General features: G+C 43.5%; 1 pseudogene; it reads right to left on the bottom strand.

Moving 5' to 3' along the window:
- Window positions 1-599: 599 nt before the first annotated feature.
- Window positions 600-9,885, bottom strand: LOC149461151 (tubulin tyrosine ligase 3 pseudogene; annotated as a pseudogene).
- Window positions 9,886-20,216: the final 10,331 nt, after the last annotated feature.

The raw sequence follows: 20,216 nt of genomic DNA, 5'->3' as shown, positions 1-20,216 counted from the left end.
TGAGTGCTTTTTCCAGGTCACAAGTTATTGAAGCAAGAAACAGCCAGGCAGCCAACATTTTCAGATAGACCCATCAACAATGGCAGCCTCCATGTTTCTCTAAAACAAACCTGCCACTCCCCCAACTGATATGGCTATGTTTACCAATGAAGATAAGACAGCACCGGGTTCTGATTGGTTACATGAGTCTTCCACTGCAGGGCCCCCGAGGAGCCTCAACAACTCCGTGGCCTACAATATTCAACTTTCTGTCTTTGGAGATGTTGAGGCTGAAAATGTCCCCAAACATCCCACAATGCAATGTGTATATAGGGAGGTGCAGGAAGCGATTCCAGCTGCTGACTTTTGAAAAAGTCAGTGTTTGCATATTGCATGTTTTACAGTATCATGCCGCAGCGACGGATTCTAATGCAAGAGATACCTTTCAATACTGTCTAGTCTGCATTGGTAAGGTCTGAGTTGGTGATAGGTTGACTTTAGAGAGACTCTGTCACCTTAAAAAAAAAAAATATAGGCACTGTATACCTGCAGCTTTCATGTTTTTAAGGTGACAGAGTCTCTTTAAAACCAAAGGTCGATGCATGGACTGACAGGTGAGATCACAGCAGCAAGGATGTGATGACGGCGGTTCCTCGTGCCGAGAGCTGTTGTGCTCCTCCGTGGAACCTGCTGAGATGCGTCCCTTTGGATAGCTGGAAGCGGATTGGTTTAGGGGGGAGTTTGGTGCTCTTACAACAGCTGCATGTGGCTTGCAGAGAGGAGATTCCCTTACAGAACAGGCAGGGCATCCGATGGGAGTCAAGTCCTGCATGATAAAGAAGGTTAGTTTAGTAACAAGGTCTATTTTACATATAGGGGATACCAGCATCATTTTCTATATGTTCTATTAGGGACACAGCTCTAAATTCCATGTTATGGCTATACTGCCACCTACAGGAGGATCTGGACACTAACATTCAAGATTATTATTATTATTATACAGTATTTATAAAGCGCCGATAGTTCGCTCAGTGCTGTACATTACAAAGGGGGACAGAACATGTGACAGAACAATAACAATACAATGCAAAACATGAGGGGATCGAGGGCCCTGCTCTTTCGAGCTTACAATCTAGGAGGGAGGGGATGGTGGTACAGGAGGAGATAGCTGTGGGGGATGGAGTGGTAGGAAGAGTGGAGGAGGTCGGCAAGTTAGCAGGGGGTGGGGTAGGCTTCCCTGAAGAGATGGGTTTTCAGGGTGCACCTAAAGGAGAGGAGAGTACGTGATAATCTGATGGGTTGGGGCAGGGAGTTCCAGAGGATGGGTGACACCCTGGAGAAGTCCTGGAGGCGGGCATGGGAGGAGGAGACCAGGGAACTAGAGAGAAGGAGGTCTTGTGAGGAGCGGAGTGTGCGTGCTGGGTGGTACTTGGATATTAGGTCAGTGATGTAGTTCGGGGCAGTATGGTGGACAGCTTTGTACGTCACTGTTAGGATTTTGAATTTGATCCGTTGCGCAATCGGAAGCCAGTGGAGGGATTGGCAGAGGGGGGTGGCGGAAATGGAGCGGTTGGAAAGGTGAATGAGTCTGGCAGCCGTATTCAGGATGGACTGAAGCGGGGATAGCCAGCGGCGAGGCAGGCCAGTGAGGAGGGAGTTGCAGTAGTCGAGTCGTGATATGATGAGGAAGTGGATGAGCTGTTTAGTGGTTTCTGGGGTTAGGAACGCGCGTATTTTGGCGATGTTGTGGAGGTGGAGTCTGCACGAGTTTGTTAAAGATTGGACTGTTAAAGATGTCAGTACACTATAGGTAGATCAGGGGTGTCAAACTGGCGGCCCTCCAGCTGTTGCGAAACTACAAGTCCCATCATGCCTCTGCCTTTGGGAGTCATGCTTGTAACTGTCAATCTTGCAATGCCTCATGGGACTTGTAGTTTGGCAACAGCTGGACGGCCACCAGTTTGACACCCGTGAGGTAGATAATCAACCTCACCTAGCATGCTCAGTTTAGTGTAGAGTACTCAGAAGAAAGGAATTTTTTCTTTTATTTTGTTTCATGTTGGATTCATTCATTAAATACCATATTTTTAGCTAAAAAAAAATGGGGGGAAATGTCTGTGCAGAGCCATACAAAGCAGTGTGCTTACAGTTGAAAGCACCCACACAGCACATAATATGAAACAGCACACAGTTAACCCTTTGATCGCCCCATATATTGACCCCTTCCTGCCCAGTGCCTTTAGTGCAGTATCAGTGCTTTTTTTATTAGCACTGACTACTGTATTAGTGTCACTGGGGATATCAGTGGCAGTTAATCAGTTCCCCCCCAGAATGCTTGCTGCAGTCCCGCTATAAGTTGCTGATCACCACCCAGACATGTAGCAAAATACATTTTGGCTTAAATTTATGACGAAATTTGATTTTTTTAATTTTTTTACTGGACATGTTTAATAGCTAAAAGTGAAAAATATTGTTTTTCTCAAAATTGTTGGTCTTTTTGTTTAAAGTGCAAAAAACTAAAAACGCACAGGTGATCAAATACCACCGGAAAAAAGCTCTATTTGTGGGAAAAAACGACATAAATTTAATTTGGGTGCAGTGTTGAATGACCGCGCAATTGTCAGTTAAAGTACTTGCGATTAGGACTCTCCTGGATCCTGGATGGCAGAAAGGTTTCTATATGCTTTATGCGATGGAAAGATGTTTTTAATGTAAGCAGTATGATTAAAAGTTTGGATCTTAGTATGTGGCAGTATTACACTATGATTTGTTCCTTATATATGGGTATCTGACTGGCGTATATGGTGGAAACATATCTGAGTTGCTAGGGTGGAAGGATCCATACAGTGTTATAGGATCAAAGCAAACCCTGAGGACATCTGCAAGAGGATTTATATCATCAGGCAATTTCTGTGGATTGAGATCAAAGCATAAATTGTTTTGAATATTGGTAAGGGTATTCACTCCTTACCCTGATAGAAGTGTGCACTGTGTTATGAGTTTTTGAGCACAGTAGAGTGTTTCACATGCATGGTTTTGCACTGTATATTGCATGTGTATGTGGTTTGATATATACACTTGTTTTCACTTGGGTGAATATTACTGGAGTGATTTCACATGTAAATTTTTGATTTATAAAGGATAATGCACTGTGTATATTTTTTTTTTTGAGGTAATCAAGTTTTTGCAAGCAGCGGAGAGTTTTTACACTTGAATCAATTTTTGGACTACACGTATTTATTTATTTATTTTATTGGGATATTGGATATATATATTTTTTTTTTTTTGGACATTTCGGTTTTCAATTTTTTAATTATTTTCATATAGATTTTGGACTTTAATTTGAAATTATTATCTAATGAAGGGTTTCTTTTATTAATTTTCACTGAGCATATTTATGTTTATATTTGTACACCTCTAAGGGTAGAGGTGAAGTGTGTTTAAAAAGAGTTGGGGAGAATTAGTGATCTACATTTACTATAGTTAATCAGTTCCCCCCCAGAATGCTCGCTGCAGTCCCGCTATAAGTTGCTGATCACCACCCAGACATGTAGCAGAATACATTTTGGCTTAAATTTATGACGAAATTTGATTTTTTTTATTTTTTTACTGGGCATGTTTAATAGCTAAAAGTGAAAAATATTGTTTTTCTCAAAATTGTTGGTCTTTTTGTTTAAAGTGCAAAAAACTAAAAACGCACAGGTGATCAAATACCACCGGAAAAAAGCTCTATTTGTGGGAAAAAAGGACATAAATTTCATTTGGGTGCAGTGTTGAATGACCGCGCAATTGTCAGTTAAAGTAATGCAGCGCCGTATCGCAAAAAATGGCCTGGTCAGGAAGGGGGGGTAAATCCTCTGGAGGGCGAGGGGTTAAACAAATGAATACGAAAGCATTCGTTGTTTTCATTATAATTCTTTCACATTTGTTGAAATTTGCTATTGTGATTCAGAGATTCTGATACATCTGAATCTCAGAATAACAAAAATTTTGTCGGAATTTCAATTTGTAATGAAATGATTCATACATGTCTAGTTGGAGATATTGGCTTTACCACAGCCCTTGGGTAGCCCTTATACGTCAAATGGAAAAGCGATCGCCATTAAAAGTGTACTATCCAGTTAAAGTTCACCCTGTCAAAAAATAAAAGTCAGCAGCTACAAAAACTGTAGCTCCTGACTTTTAATAAAAAACAGCCACTTACCTGTCCCTCGGTCCCGCGGTGTGTCCCCCGTAGCCCGTTTCACCGGCTGTCCTGTATTCCAGGAGGCCGGCATCTTCAGTGTGGGCACCCGGCTGTGACAGCTTGTGGCTTCACAGCCGAGTACCCACTGCGCATGTGCGAGTAGCACTGCGCTTCCTGAATGGTCCTGTAGTCTTCTGGACCTGTCACGTGTCCCAAAAGACTACAGGGAGGGAGGACACCTTCCGCTTCCGATCGCCTAGGCAATCGGACCGGACATGGGAGCGGGTACCTGTCAAATTCGGGTACCCGCTCCCCCCCACCCCCCAAAGGTACTAATCCTTAATAGGGAGCGGGGAAGCAGTCCTTAAAGCGGAACTTACCTTTTGGGTGGAGCTCCGCTTTAAAAACTAGAAGCAATCAACCAATTAAACTCCTTCTTGGACAAATTATGAGTGTATGTTTTATAAATGACAGATCTCTTTACCTGCCCTCGTCACCCTCTTAAGAAGCTGTATTTCTCCTGAGTCAAGGCTTGTAATCTTCAGATCCAGACGTGATGCATCTTTCTGCCCAATCAGGTGTTTTGTTAAAGAAGGCTTTTCCGAAACACACAGCTTAGGAGTGGCAAGCAAACGTTGGTGAAGCTGTATGACTTTTGCCGTGCTTACTCCTTGCATGAGCGATTTTGTGTTCTTGTGATCAACACCAAACTTCTCAGAAAGCCTGACCAACTCTACGCTCTCTGATCCGCACCGAGCTTCTGTCGTTGCTTTGTTTTCTTTATCTATGACTGTGGTTTTTGCCCTGTTCAAGGTGTGCAGTGTTTTGGTACGATAATTTGCTTTGAATGTTGAATATGGGATGGCGGGTGGGTGTCTGGTGGTATCATGAGGCCCAACAAAGCTTGTTGCTGTTGACACCTTGGCTTGCACCATGGAGAGAGATCTTTGGTGGTTGATCAGGTGAGTCATGCCTGGGTTGACAAGGTTAGTGGGTTGTCTTGGAAGAGGGACACGTGGATTTTTCACCATGGCTCCTTCAACCAGCAAATTTATCCCAATGTATTGAGGGATGTCTACTGCAGCCTGTAACACAATCAAGATGTTACCACAGTTCTCCATTGCTGGTCTTTTATAGTGCAAGAAGTGAAAAGTAACTGATGTTATTGATAGCTTTCAGAAGTGGTGGTCCACTTATACACAGTGCCTTGAAAAAGTATTCATATCTCTTGAAATTTTCCACATTTTGTTATGTTCCAACCAAAAATGTAAATGTGTCTGATTGGTATTTTATGTGATAGACCAACACAAAGTGGCACATACCATATTTTTCGCTCCATAAGACGCACTTTTTTCCCCCAAAAAAAGGGGGGAAAATGTCAGTGCGTCTTATGGAGCGAATATGGAGCGGCCGGTTCGGTGTTTCCACTGCCGCCGTGTCAGAATACCGGGCCGGCCGCTCAGCTCTACAGCGGGACCTTATAGAGATGATTGCTGACCTTTGGAGAGGGAGGGGGAGCGGGTACCTGAATTTGACAAGTACCCGCTCCCACTTCCGTGGAGTTGTTCTTTCATCTTACCCGTTCCTCTATCCAGCGGCGCGGTCTTCCTGGCTTCTGTAGTGTGGGCATGACAGCCGGGTGCCAAGTACGCATGCGCAAGAAGCGGTGCTTTTTGTGAATGGTAAGGCGGCACCTGGGACACATGACAGATCCCAGAAGCCACCGGACCAATCACAAAGCGCAAGTGCTTCTCGCTCATGCGCACTGGGCACCCGGCTGTCATGCCGAGCACCATTACAGAAGCCGGGAAGACAGCGCGCGGCTGGATAGAGGAACAGGTAAGATGAAAGAACAACTCCGCGGAAGTGGGAGCGGGTATCTGTCAAATTCAGGTACCCGCTCCCCCCCTCCCCAAAGGTCAGCAGTCATCTGTACTGTCCACAGTCTCTGGTCATCCCCTGTACTATCCACAGTCTCTGGTCATCCCTGTGCTGTCCGCAGTCTCTGGTCATCCCTGTGCTGTCCGCAGTCTCTGGTCATCCCTGTGCTGTCCGCAGTCTCTGGTCATCTCCTGTACTGTGTCCGCAGTCTCTGGTCATCTCCTGTACTGTGTCCGCAGTCTCTGGTCATCTCCTGTACTATGCCCGCAGTCTCTGGTCATCCCCTGTGCTGTCCGCAGTCTCTGGTCATCTCCTGTACTGTATCCGCAGTCTCTGGTCATCCCTGTACTGTGTCCGCAGTCTCTGGTCATCCCTGTACTATGTCCGCAGTCTCTGGTCATCCCTGTACTGTGTCCGCAGTCTCTGGTCATCCCTGTACTGTGTCCGCAGTCTCTGGTCATCCCTGTACTGTGTCCGCAGTCTCTGGTCATCCCCTGTACTGTGTCCGCAGTCTCTGGTCATCTCCTGTACTGTGTCCGCAGTCTCTGGTCATCTCCTGTACTGTGTCCGCAGTCTCTGGTCATCTCCTGTACTGTGTTTGCAGTCTCTGGTCATCTCCTGTACTGTGTTTGCAGTCTCTGGTCATCTCCTGTACTGTGTTTGCAGTCTCTGGTCATCTCCTGTACTGTGTTTGCAGTCTCTGGTCATCTCCTGTACTGTGTCTGCAGTCTCTGGTCATCTCCTGTACTGTGTCTGCAGTCTCTGGTAATCTCCTGTACTGTGTCCGCAGTCTCTGGTCATCTCCTGTACTGTGAAGGAGAACAGCAAAAGAGAAGCGCACCAACCTTGCGCATTACCTCAGTAACCAAAAATTTATTGAATAAAAGAATGGTACTCACAAACAGCGAATAAAAACAAGCATGTAAGTCCTCAAGGGGACTTTAGAGGCAAGATGCCAATGCGAATCCCGTCATGGAGGAAGCCACTCAGTACAGCTGACGCGTTTCGAAGGACGTGCCTTCTTCCTCAGAGCTCACGTCCTTCGAAACGCGTCAGCTGTACTGAGATGTTCAAAGCTGGGGATATTTTTTTATAACCTAACCCTGCTTTAAACTTCTCCACAACTTTATCCCTGACCTGTGTGATGTGTTCCTTGGCCTTCATGATGCTGTTTGTTCACTAATGTTCTCTAACAAACTTCTGAGGGCTTCACAGAACAGCTGTATTTACACTGAGATTAAATTACACACAAGTGGACTCTATTTACTAATTAGGTGACTTCTGAAGACAATTGATTCCACTAGATTTTAGTTAGGGTTATCAGAGTAAAGGTAAAAAAGTGTGAAAACCATTTATCATCACTACTAGTCAACTCCACTGGGGATGACATCCTGAGGAAGACCAAAAACTCACGTATGTGACTGAATCTCCTAGATGGCCTGAAAACTTTCTGGAATTTAGCAGGGTGGGAGTGGTGCCATCTCATTATGTATATCTAAAATTACACGTTAAGGCCTCATGCACACAGGACGTTTTAAAAAAGCTCCTCCTCTTGGCAGCTGCGTTTTGGCAAAAAAAACGCCTGACTCTTATCAAAGTGTCTAACAGTTTTACAAGCATTTAGGCGCGTTTACAGGTGTCAAGTGCTTTGGCGATAACCCATTTCATTGGCGAGAATTATAAGCGCCTATCATTAATACGCGTTTAGACACATCAAGCATTTTTCTGACAAAACGCTGCTGCTCCTGGACGCACTGGCCATGGGGTTTTTTTTCCTGCTGGTAAACACTACTGCCACTAAAAGCTCCTAATGTTTGTGTGCATGGATACATAGGATAACATGGAGGGCTGAAAACGCCCCTAAAAGTAGCTGCAAAAAGCCCCTGTGTGCATGAGGCCTAATTATATAATAATGGTCTAAAAAAAAAGAGTGACTTTGAGTTGATGGCTTATTGATCTACAAAAGCTTTTTCACATGAATGGGTTTTTTTTGGATAAACACCCCAAGAAAATAAAATTGTTAGGCTATTTTCTGTCTAGTTATCATGATAATGAAAGAGTCTCCATAGTTTCCAAAATTATCATTCAAAAAACAATAATGAAGCTCACTTTACCTGAATAAAAATTTCCTTTTTTCAGATGCCTCTGTTATAAACTGGAGGATTTTGGCCTACCCAAACGAACGCTATCCCCACTCCAGTCGATCCTACACTCAGCGGCTAGACTCATCCACCTCACCAACCGCTCCACATCTGGCTCCCCCCTCTGCCAATCCCTTCATTGGCTCTTGATTGCCCAACGCATCAAATTCAAACTGCTAACTCTGACCTACAAAGCCATTCACAATGCCGCCCCGAACTACATAACTGACCTGATACCCAAATACCACCCTACCCGTGCCCTCCGCTCCTCACAGGACCTCCTACTCTCTAGCTCCCTGGTCTCCTCCTCCCACGCTCAATTGCAGGACTTCTCCAGGACCTCCCCCATCCTCTGGAACTCCCTACCCCAATCCATCAGACTGTCACCTACCCTCCTCACCTTCAGGCGCACCCTGAAAACCCTCCTCTTCAGGGAAGCCTACCCCAACCTCACCTAACACCCGACCTCACCTAGCAACTAACCTCCTCCACTCCTCCCACCACTCCATCCCCCACAGCCATTTCCTCCTGTACCACCTTCCCCTCCCTCCTAGATTGTAAGCTCGAAAGAGCAGGGCCCTCGAACCCCTCGTGTAGTGTATTGTTACTGTCTCGTCTCATGTTCTGTCCCCCTTGCTACTGTACAGCGCTGAGCATACCCTTTGGCGCTATATAAATACTGTATAATAATAATAATAATTTTGCATAATGCTATGAATACAGATCTCTTCCTTACGATAGCAACTGATGGATTCTGGCCATTTGGTTTTATTGAGGTAGAGTAACCTTCATTATTTTTAATGCATTATAATTTTGGAAACTATGGAGACTCTTTCACTGCCATTGTCCCTCCTCTGGACCCTGTTCCATGGCTGCTTTTTCTTTCTCTGTCATAGCATGCGGTGGGTTCCTGGCCCTTAGGTCAAGATGGTATTTCATAATTATGACACATATATATGTATACTCCTTTTTTCTTCAGAACAATTTTGATACAATACTAGACTGACGGCTCCTGAAGAAGTAGAGTATTCCATGAAACGTGTCGGCCCACAAAAGCCCAGCATATCTGTATACCAATTTTATAAAATGTTTTGGTGAAACCAATTAATAAGATTGTATTATGGATTGATTTTACGAAACATTGTATAGTATATTAGCAGGTTTTATATTTAATTGAATAAATAAAGTATATTTTTTAATAGTTGTGCCTCAAAAATCCCATGTTTCACAATACGCTGCTAGAAATTTACATAATGACGTCTTGTTGCTATTTTCAAAGGCTTGACTACAGCAATAGAGACAGCTTTGTGGAGCAAGTGGCCTCCCTGTATATGTCACCAAGCTAGAACATTTCCAGGAAACTGTAATTTTTTTATAGAGCTTTGGCCCCTTGAACAGTGGAATCTCAACTTTTAGTTTTAAGGGTTTCTCGTGTTAATGGATTATCTGTACCTGTTTATAGATGAGTTCAAAACTGCCAACATCACAGTTGCGATCGTGCTTCCTATCTATGATGATGCGTATGGTGTCCTCCTGAACGCTGGCACACATTCTGGCGGTCACTGCTGTTGAAGGGGCCATGGTTGGACTGGCATTGATCTCAATCAGCCAGGGTTTGAAGTTCTCTCCGAACATGAAGTCGGCCCCATATAATTCAAAGCTGCTTTTCTTGAACTCCACAACATCCTGAGCATGCATGTATGCAACATCCTCTGCATGGCATGTATGATGGCGGCTTTCATCCCTGGGACAATGATGTCAGTCCAGGCACGTCTTTCTCCTAGCCTCTGAAGATGGGCCTGGAACTGGTCACTGGACCACATATTGTCCAATGGCACCTGAGGGTGGCGATGGCGGGAGTTCTCAAAATTCTTCTGGATGGAGTTGTTGCATAAATGAATAGAGCTAAGGGAATAAAATTCGACTGTGTTATGTTATGTTCTTAATACAATTCAAACAGAACTTCCTTTTTCTGAGATTCCCAGGCAAGGTCATCAAAACAAATACTGTACAGGAATGTCAGAAAGTCTTAAATCATTAAATGTAGTCTTGTTTTGCAGACTTCCTAATTGCATTTTGTTCGGTACTGCAGTATCTGTCACATGATTCTGCTTATCATCCACCTTATTATCCAGTGTACATTAAAACCTACACTGAGGAGGAGGAGGGGGAGGGGGAGGGAAGTACTGGAAACATTGAACACATTGACCAGGCCCAGACTTACAATTATTCCTAAAATGAACTAACAGGAATACATATTTAGCAAGGGGAAAGTCAACTACACAAGATAAATATCAGAACCATTGAGCTGCTAAGTCGTGTCCTCTGAGTTGGTTGGAAAGAAAAATCTCTATGTTTTACTGAAGACTTGGCTTGTGGGTAAACGTAGCTTGTTTTCTCCATTTGTTGTTATAGTTGGGATTACACAGCTGGCTACGGCTCTTTTCTGCCTGGCAGGCCCTTCCCTAATGCCACCTGGGGAGGGTTTTTTCCAGATGGGCCTGGAATTGGTCACTGGACCACATATTTTCCAATGGCACCTGAGGGTGGCGATGGCGGGAGATCTCAAAATTCTTCTGGATGGAGTTGTGGCATAAATGGATAGAGCTAAGGGAATACTGTGTTCTGTTCTGTTCTGTGCTTTACAGTATTACACCTTAATACTATTCAAACAGCACTTCCTTTTTCTGAAATTCCCAATGATCAGGCAAGGTCATCAAAACAAATACCACAGGAATGTCAGAAAGTCTTAAATCATCAAATGTAGTCTGGTTTTGCAGACTTCTTACTTGCGTTTTGTTAGGTACTGCAGTATCTGTCACATGATTCTGCTCATCCTCCACCTTATTATCCAGTGTATGTTAAAAGCTACATTGGGGAGGGAAGTACTGGAAACATGGAGCACTTTGACCAGCCCCAGACTTACAATTATTCTTAAGTGGAACCAACAGGAATAAGTATTTAGCAAGGGGAAAGTCAACTACACAAGATAAATATCAGAACGACTGAGCTGCTAAGTCGTGTTCTCTGAGTTGGTTGGAAAGAAAAATCTCCCATGTTTCACTGGAGCCTTGGCTTGTGGGTATGCATAGTTTGTTTTCTCCATTTTTTTTGTAATAGTTGGGATTACACAGCTGGCTACAGCTCTTTTCTGCCTCCCCTTTATCTATCTGGGGTAGGATTTCTTAAAACACGTATATATAGCACCCTCTCAGAATTAGCGGCAGTTAGGTTATTAACTGACGCTGTGGAAAGCTGTAAATAAAAATTTTGTTGATATGTGAAATGTTGTTAATGCAAATGTTATTGGTACTATGAAATAATCCTTTAAATCTTTAAACAGTCCCATGATGTCCTTGATGAAGTATCTGTAAACTGAGAAATGTGTTGGCATATAATGGGACACAATACCAGCCATGACTTTGTACGGTTTATGAAGGTTGATGTGTATATAAAATGTATGAATTTTACATGGTGGTTATGTAATATTCCACTATTTTTATGTTAATTAATAAATATATATTTTAACCAAATTGTGTTGTGCATTAGTATGGTGCCTTTATTGTCCCCTTCATTCTGAGAGAATCTCCCTCTTCTTCTCTTTTTGGTCTCAAAATTTTGGATGTGGCACCATACACCCATTCCCTGCGATTTGGTAATTTTGATTGTTATGCTGAACCAACAAGAATACATATTTAAATATCAGAACCATTGAGCTGCAAAGTTGTGTCCTATTGGTTGGTTAAAAAGAAAAATCTCCATGTTTCACTGGAGTCTATCTATTGACGTACACCTGTAAAATATATTGGGTAAAGTTTGGGTCAACTGTACACTGTGAGCGCAGAACTGTGGCTGCATATATAGGGTGGGCCCAAAGTAGGTATTTGTTACCTCTACATTATACATTGATGTACAATATACATGATAATGGAGCCCCTCATCATTTTGCTTTGTCAGTATGGAGTTATCTTGACAACACTTTCCACGGCGGGTGACATGGCAGCACGTATATGGTCCTAGCCCAGTGGTGGGCAACCTTTTTTTTCAACTGAGCCAAATCTCGCCAAAACCACGATTGAAATATATTTTGAGAGCCACATTTTTAAAACTGAAAATACATCCCCCATATAGTAATTCATCCCCCATATAGTAATTCATCCCCCATAGTAATTCATCCCCCATATAGTAATTCATCCCCCATAGTAATTCATCCCCCATAGTAATGCATCCCCCATATAGTAATTCATCCCCCATAGTAATTCATCCCCCATATAGTAATTCATCCCCCATATAGTAATTCATCCCCCATATAGTAATTCATCCCCCATAGTAATTCATCCCCCATAGTAATTCATCCCCCATAGTAACTCATCCCCCCTAGTAATTCATCCCCCATAGTAATTCATCCCCCATAGTAATTCATCCCCCATAGTAATTCATCCCCCCTATAGTAATTCATCCCCCATATAGTAATTCATCCCCCATATAGTAATTCATCCCCCATAGTAATTCACCCCCCATATAGTAATTCATCCCCCATATAGTAATTCATCCCCCATATAGTAATTCACCCCCCATATAGTAATTCATCCCCCATATAGTAATTCATCCCCCATATAGTAATTCATCCCCCATAGTAATTCATCCCCCATATAGTAATTCATCCCCCATATAGTAATTCATCCCCCTATAGTAATTCATCCCCCCTATAGTAATTCATTCCCCATATTGTGTCAATTCACTTACCTTTGCTCCGCGCGTTCCTCTCGCCGTGTTCCCGCGCCGTTCCGGTCTTCAGGGCGGACTGTGAGAGGAGAGGAGTTCGTCACGCTGCCCCGCCTACATCCTGACAGCCAATGTTTGCCACGCTCTGCGGGACGGATTAAAAGGTCCACCGGGCCATAGTTTGCCCATTGCTGGGCTAGCTGCAGAGTCCTGACTTTTGGGGCGGCCGCCCGAGAGGAGGGAGGGGAGCGGGCGCCCGGCACACAGAAGAGCCGCATTGAAGTGTGTAAAGAGCCGCATGTGGCTCGCGAGCCGCGGCTTGCCGACCACTGTCCTAGCCGGTTGGTATCTGTGAAACTGTGCAAACCAAACCTTGTAGCCTAGCCTGCATGTTTAACATATAAAAGTTTTTTTTAAACAGCTAGTTTCTGTACAGTCCCAACCTAACCTACGTGTCTAGATTTTCCAGGGAGAACGGCTGGGTTGAAAAGCGGACGTAACATTCTCGGTAAACCCAAATGGTCAGCGGATTCCAGTCCGTAACAAGGAACCACTGCCGGACATCAAACTTTGTGCCATGGATGAGCAGTGGTCTCTCAATGTATTTCTGCACCACCCATTTGCCATCCTTAACGATCATGAGATCGCAATCCACCAACTTCAGAATTTCCTCCAGACGATCCATACAGATTATTCCTGGAAAAAAGGAAGTTCAACCATGTTAGAGATTCCGCCAACCACATCCATCTGCCTGTAACTTGGATGATCTCAACACATATGGAACAACTAGAACTATTTTGTTGTACAGTATTGCAATGCTAGGGTCTTGGGTGCAGTTCTTATCAGGTCCCAATCATCTGCATGGAGTCTGTATCTGCTCTCTGTGTTTGCACAGTTTTCTTCCATGTGCTCCTGTGTTTCTTCCATTTGCTCCACCGGCCTCTTTATTAGGTACACCTGTTCAATTGTGTGGTAACACAAACTACTAATCAGCCAATCACATGGCAGTAAATCAATGCATTTAGGCATCTAGATGTGGTGAAGACAATTTGCTGAAGTTCAAACCGAGCATCAGAATAGGGAAGAAAGGGGATTTAAGTGACTCTGGATGTGGCCTGGTTGTTGGTGTCAGACAAGCTGGTCTGAGAATTTCATAACTGCTGATCTACTGGGATTATCACGCACAACCATCTCTAGGGTTTACAGAGAATGGTCCGAAAAAGAGAAAATATCCAGTGAGCGGATGTTGTGTGGACAAAAATGCCTTGTTGATGTTAGAGGTCTGAGGAGAATGGGTAGACTGGGGTTTGAGATCATAGAAAGGCAACAGTAACTAAGATAACCACTCGTTACAACCAAGGTATGCAGAAGACCATCTCTGAATGCACAATACGTTGAACCTTAAAACGGATGCGCTACAGCAGCAGGCGACCACACCGGGTGCCACTCCTGTCAACTAAGAACAGGAAACGGAGGTTACAATTCGCACAGGCTCACCAAAATTGGACAAACGAAGATTGGAAAAATGTTGCCTGTTCTGATGAGTCTCGATTTCAGCTGCGACTTTCAGATGGTAGGGTCAGAATTTGGTGTAAATAACATGAAAGTATGGATCCATCCTGCCTTGTATCAACAGTTCAGGCTGTTGGTGGTGGTGTAATGGTGTGAGGGATATATTCTTCACACACTTTGGGCCCCTTAGTACCAACTGTGCATTGTTTAAAAGCCATGGCCTACCCGAGTATTGTTGCTGACCATGTCCATCCCTTTATGACTACAGTGTCCCCATCTTCTGATGGCTATCTCCAGCAGGATAATGCACCGTGTCACAAAGCTCAAATCATCTCAAACTGGTTTCTTGAACATGAAAATGAGTTCACTGTACTCCAATGGCCTCCACAATCACCAAATCTCAATCCAATAAAGCACCTTTGGGGATGTGGTGGACCGGGAGATTCGCATCATGGAAGGGCAGCCGCCAAATCTGCAGCAACTGCGTAATGCTATCATGTCAATATGGGCCAAAATCTCTGAGGAATGTTTCCAGCATCTTGTTGAATCTATGCCACAAAGAATGGAGGTAGATCTGAAGGCAAAAGGGAGTCCAACCTGGTTCTAGCAAGGTGTACGTAATAAAGTAGCTGGTGAGTGTATCTCCAAAGTAGATTCATAGGCGTTTGACACATGTTGACTACTAGCTCTTCAGGGTCTGTGAGGTGCTAGATAATAATTGGCTGCATATAATACTCCAACATCAACCACTCTCCATTCCTAACCGATAAATTAGTCTTAGGTGGGCTGACTCTTTTGATGTAATGAATTGTGGCAGAGAAAACAAAACTTCCAGACAAAATGGATTGGGTATGCCAGTATGGCAAGGTATGGTAGGACATAAGGCCATGTGATTCTTGTTCTCTCACCTCTACCTCTGGATTTGGCACCCGGTTTAACAATCCAGATGTTTCTGTCTCCTTCAATGTCCAGCTGTGGGTTCATGTCTGCCAATCGTCTTAAAACATGATCACACTGGTCCACATAGGAGGACGATTGGTCTATCACAGCTCCATCACTGCAATGAGATAGGAAGTGATTATTTAACAGCCAGAACATACTGTACTATTATAATGTTACGGTAGGTATTTCCGGTTCCATGAGTCCATTCACCCATCCCCCCAAGCTACACATTCCAGTCATGACCCAGCATTGGGGCTTGTTACCTTGTTCTGCTAGCATATTCTACGAGGCAAGACAACATACTGCAAACCTTCATCTCCTAAACAACTTTATTTAGTCAAGAAACACTTCAACCTGCTCTTCCATTCTGATGCATTTTTATTATCTGTCTGTCCAGTCCAAAGATTGACACAGCCCCATCATACATCACAGCCAGAATATGCCACATACAGTTCAGAAATACAGTGATGTCCTCTTTCTACTCCTATCCCACTGATTGGATAAGCAGACTGTTGAGATCATCCTCCTGCTTGCTCTTCCTCTCATCTTGTTCCCTTTTAGTATATTTGCATGCAGCACACCTGAAGTGTTCCTACGGCTATTCCTACCTCTAGGTTTGAACAAGGACCGCAAGAGGCCGCTACCAAGTCATATTCAGGTTGTTACACTAGTTGCATTTTAAAAAATGTATTAAATTATTAATGAATACCTCCCAGAATTAAACAATGTTTTTTTTATAAAAATCAAGTGATATGTTTTTTTTTGGTGAAGTTACTCAGCTCCATTTCAGTACTACAGAAGTCATGCTATGGTGGCACCTTACACCCAGCTCCAGTGATCAGAATATTCTGGAGGGGATATATAGACAAATAGAGCCCTGGAGGTGCGAGTGAGGAATCCTTCCATATCCATCTTATTAACCTCCCTAGCGGTATGATTCTTTCCGATTTTTTGTGCTGAAAGCGGTACCATTTTTTCGCATGGAAATAGTTTTTTATTGTAGGCTGTAATTTTTAGGAAAGTTTCCTCACAAATCATTATCACTCAATTCTGCAAGTGGTTCTGATTTACTATCGCTGTTCTCTAGCTGATCTAAAACCGCTTTTGACGTAAAGGGACACTTTTTGGACGCCATGGACGTTTCTCAGTTTTCAGGCAGAAAGAACAGACAAAATGCAGGCAGGGCACAGGACAAAGCACTAGGGACAATATGTATGTGAAATGGGATGAAACAGCAATGTTTTACTATGTAAAATTAAAGAAAAAAAAAATGACGTTTTTAAAATTTCCCGCCGCCGGCGGCGCCCGTATGTCCCGACGTCATGGGAACCGGAACACAGAAGCCGGATGCCGGCATCGGCCGGAGGAGATGGCCGGGGACGCTGCAGGGGACACATCGAGGGAACGAAGGACAAGGTAAGTGCTGCAGGGACTCCCTATGCAGCGCCGCATGGTAAGCCCGAGTGTAGCTCGGGGACACCGCTTGTGGTACTGAAATTTTACCCCGAGCTACACTCGGGAAAACCGCCAGGGAGGTTAAGCAGCATTGTGGAGAGACACCAGGTGGATCATTAGCATACAACAACGTGCAACCAGCTGAGTGAGAGATCTGGAGCAGGAGTAGTTTTCATCTGTCCTGTCAGGACAAAACATGTTTTTTGCCTATTTATATATCAGGCAAAAATTGGAGGTGAGCGCAATATATATTAATATTCATCGGTGTTTTTCCCCATTTGGTGACACGAGTTTTTGGATTTATCAAGAGGACTGTTCTTTTAACACACAAATTGTTTGCATCAAGGCTATTATACTATATTGTTTTTGTTATTTTAATATGTTTTTGAGTATATAGTTTGATTATGAACTGATAATCACTGTTGCAAATTTTTTTATATAATTAATTTAGCACGGGAGCGCAGCACTAAATATTATTATTCATTAATAATATAATTTTTATTTTGAATGTTTTTTTTTATATCTGCCTGGAATTTTGAGTTCACGCCAGATGTCTGATAATATAAAAATGACATCATGTTTGGATGTAAAAAAAAAAATTACATCATAAATGATTCCTTGGGTGTTCACTTACTGGATGACCTGATAATAATGACGCAGAAATTCTTCCCACGCTGTATCTGTCATGATGGAAGCTGAGCATGTTTCCATGTCAATGTCATCATGTTCCAGGCTGTTCAGGTAGGCCTCACAGGCCTGGATGGCGGTACTGATCACCTGAGCTGACACACGTCCTCCATGTTTATTTGTTCTTTTGGCATCTGCAGACAAAAAGAAAACAAGAAAAATACAAGTAGAGCTTGGGCAGTGGTATGAATGATAATAACCAATCAAGTTCCTTCTTTCATTTTCTAGAGGGTATCTTTCAGAAATCTCCCTAATAGCATGAATCTCAATGTACCTAGCTTACCTAAAGCATGTCAAGGGGTCCACAGAAACTGCAGAAAGATACTGCGGAGTTACATAGGTTCCCTATAGTGGGCACAGCGGCCTAATGGAGATGGCATCAGCCTCCAGAGCACATGCTTTCTCCATTAGAGAAAAATACAAGTAGAGCTTGGGCAGTGGTGTGAACGATAATAACCAATCAAGTTCCTTCTTTCATTTTCTAGAGGGTATCTTTCAGCAATCTCTCTCATAGCAAGAAACTCAATGGACCTAGCTTACCTATAGCACATCAGGGGGTGCACAGAAACTGCAGAAAGATACTGCTGAGCTACATAGGTTCCCTATAGTGGGCCCAGTGGCCTAAAAGAGCCTCCAGAGCTCATGCTTTCTCCATTAGAGAAAAATACAAGTAGAGCTTGGGCAGGGGTGTGAAAGATAATAACCAATCAAGTTCCTCTTTTCATTTTCTTATCTACGATAAAAGAAATGAAACCTCTCTGGCTGCTATGGGCAAAAGGACATTTTTTTTGTTTGCTCCAATTTTTTTTAGAGGGTATCTTTCAGCAATCTCCCTAACAGCAAGAATCTCAATAGACCTAGATTACCTATAGCATGTCAAGGGGTCCACAGAAACTGCAGAAAGATACTGCGGCGTTACATAGCTTCCCTATAGTTGGCCCAGTGGCCTAATGGAGAAGGCAGTGGTGTATGTAGGTTTTGTACTGCCCTAGGCAACACAAAAATCGCCCCCCCCTGTATAGAGAGCCTGACACCAACCAACACCACTTCCCCACCACCGTGGTGGAGATAGCCTGGGACCTTGACCAACAACACCCCTGCCCCCCCTACCTGAAAGAGCCTTCTACTACCATTGCCCCCCATACACCGCCTTCCCCACCTGGCAAGAGAGAGAAAGACGCTCGCCTTCACAGCTCTGGACATCCTTGAGAATGAGAGTTGGGCTTTGCATATACTGTCAACCAGCCCGCAGCCACTTTCAGATCCCACCTGATCCCCATGCCGCATGTGTCCCTTCTTCAGTCCCTTCTTCCAGGGGACAGTGCTGCCCCCCTGAAAAATGCTGCCCTAGGTAAATGCCTTGTTTGCCTTGTATATACGCCCCTGGGAGAAGGCATCAGCCTCCAGAGCTGGAGATTGTGGGTTCAAGTCCCACCTGGGTCATCACATGGTTTATAGTACAATTCAATTACCTCATTCAGAATGGCAACATAATAGAAATATGCAGTGTTTAGGTCAATTGTGAGTTTGAACTGCAAGTGAATCTAAAGTGACCTTGTTAGGGGAAAAGTATGGGGGCTCCCCTTGTTGACTATCTCCTTGAGAATAGTTGTCATGTTGATACATTATCTTTAAAGTGGTTGTAAACCCTTCCATATACCCAGTGAAGTGACTGGCCTCAGGTGATACAAGGAGATGAAACAAATCCTCCTACATATGTTGTACATAAGTTGTACCTGTTTATCTGCAGTATTCTCTTCTCTGTATCAGTTCAAAGTCCAGTTTTTTTAAAGCCTGAGTTAAAAAAAAAAATAAAAAAAGGGGGTGGAGAGTTGAAGTTACACTCTGCAGAGCTCAGTGAGGAGAGCTCTGTAGAACTGATTGGACGGAAAAGACACCACCCTCCAGAAAACTCAAAGGAACAGAGCTGAGGCTGTCAACTGAAGGTCCCTCCCCTGTCACCATTTTTCTTTTGGTGTCAGGAAAATTTGTCAGAAGCGATTCATGCTGATAGTAGAAAACAATGCAGAAGACAGAAATGACACTTAGTGCTCTGAAATGAGTACACACTATAGAAGGATATGCTTTGTTCATAGTTCATGTCTGTGGTTTACAACCATTTTAATACTTTCTGAATCACTGATCTGGAACAAGAGATAAGGAATTCCAACATTATACAGCAGGTCAGTGACTCAAAGGTATTAGAACCAGGTACAGCCAGGGAACTACAACTAGTAGTAGTAAGTCATATTCAGCTGAACTTCAATGTTGAAGACATTTCGTAGCGTCTACAAGCCACTTCTTCAGCTCCAATTGTTAGCAGGAAGATACCCCAACATTTAATCCTACATCAGTAGCACAGACACCTTAATCCAATTACCAAGAAATATATAGATGTTGATTGTCCAAGAACTGGATCGGAGATGGGAAAGTTGTGGTACCACCAAGTTCTAGTTAAGTATCACATCTTTTCTCACCTCCCATCCTGTTCTTGGACAATCAACATCTACACGTTTCATGGTAACTGGCTCTGATGAAGGGAGTTCGTCTCCTGAAATGCGTTAGCTTACCTCACTAAGGGTCTATCCTCACTTTGGACTGTTATTATGGACTCTTCTTGTCTGTTTTTATCCCCCATCGGTTTGTGAGTATGCATTTTTATGCTTTATATTAAATTCTTGGTGTACTACGTCAATGCACTAAGAGAG

Source organism: Staurois parvus, unplaced genomic scaffold (genome assembly GCF_062004578.1).
Source record: "Staurois parvus isolate SC_StPar_1 unplaced genomic scaffold, SC_StPar_1.0 ptg000209l, whole genome shotgun sequence".
In the NCBI taxonomy this organism is placed as follows: domain Eukaryota; kingdom Metazoa; phylum Chordata; class Amphibia; order Anura; family Ranidae; genus Staurois; species Staurois parvus.
This window is presented reverse-complemented; position numbering and strand designations above follow the sequence as displayed.